Source organism: Megalobrama amblycephala, linkage group LG2 (genome assembly GCF_018812025.1).
Source record: "Megalobrama amblycephala isolate DHTTF-2021 linkage group LG2, ASM1881202v1, whole genome shotgun sequence".
In the NCBI taxonomy this organism is placed as follows: Eukaryota; Metazoa; Chordata; class Actinopteri; order Cypriniformes; family Xenocyprididae; genus Megalobrama; species Megalobrama amblycephala.
This window is the reverse complement of record NC_063045.1, coordinates 56,240,687-56,242,282: the sequence shown is the minus strand read 5'-3', so window position 1 is coordinate 56,242,282 and position 1,596 is coordinate 56,240,687.

Sequence of the window (1,596 nt, the reverse complement as noted above, 5' to 3'; positions counted from 1 at the left end):
AACATGCGCATAAATTACGATGGAATATGGCAAGCCGTTTTGACCTTTATTCATGCTCAGGATATGAATTCTTGATATCAGGAATTAGCTACATTCCCACTAGTAACGATTTTAATTATTGATATCAACAATTCAATTTTCACTAGTTAAGGCGAGACACTACAGGTGAATAGGGATTTTTTTTTTAAATTAAAAGATATCACTGTGAAACTTCTCCAGTTTATTACTGGCATAAACATAAGAAAAAATGTATTACAAATTTTGTGTAAATTTATGTTTTAATATGCAAATGAGGCCTTATATACTTAAATATAGGCTATGCTCATTTGCACACATTTCCAAAAACAAAATCTGAAAATTGGAATAATCCAGGTTTAAAATTTTTGGTTATATTTGTTGACATATTAGATGAAAGGGCTTTTACAGAAGGGATTCTGGATATCTTATTTTGTGCTTTAATAAATTAGAGAATACTGACAATAGCCTTAAAAAAACTATTTTCGCCATGTTTTTTTGAGTAAAATGACCTATAATTCAGGATAGGAATGATATATCAACAAATCCCTCTGTAAAAGCCTTCAGAATATAGTTAAGTATAAGTCTGGAAAAGTTGGTGCTTGTAGGTGCTACTGAAGTGGATATATCTGACTCTGAGTGTGAGAAAAAACTCATTTTGAGAAAACGGCCTTTAAAGTTTTTATATTGTATAAGTTATTTATTTCTATTGAAACCCCCGACCTACAAACAAAATATATATTCAGTTTATTAATATCAGTATTAATAAACACATGGAAATTGATAAATGAATAAATTATTAATAACAATAGCCTTAAGCTGAAGAGAACTACCTTAACAAACACACATAACAGCAGTCACAAAAACTGCAAACTTCTGCAGTACCTATCTCTCTCACACAGACTACACTCCAGCAACACACTGCTACAGAACCCATGATTCTGTGGATCGATGTTAATTTTCAGCCCTGATCCAGCACAGTTAGGACAACACAAACACATGACTAATTCATACAATCGTGTGACGTGAATTATGAGCCATTCCTGTGTGACGCGGCTGTCATTCCCAATCCCTCCAACACACTCTTTCCCTTTCCAAACAATAGGTTACGCGATGAGACACTCGCTGATGGGGTTTCATCGTCTAATCTGTTGTTTACTTTCATTTTACTAGCTCTTGCAAGTGACAGCTGTTGCCGTATTTTGATTTCGGTGTTGTCGGCATTTTCTCTCAGGCGCAGAATAAACAAGGAAGCGTGACGCCTGAGAACCAATCACGTAGTCGGAAATTCACATCGATCAATCAGATGTGGTTTTCGGCTGTAGATTCCCCGGCAAACTTTCGCGGTTGGTTATTTCTACAAAGGAAATGTCCATATTTTGATTAGACAGCGCTGTTAATGAGACTGAGAGCTTTACAATGATACGAGGCATGGCATGTTTCTGTGAATGGAGACGGCACGGGAGCTCGCGTTAGAATGCTAACTTTTGGTGATTTCCGATAGAAATCTAAAGGCGCAAGTTGACAAAATATATAACCACCTTAATGTGTAATGTTGACTTATTTTTTATTTTGACATGA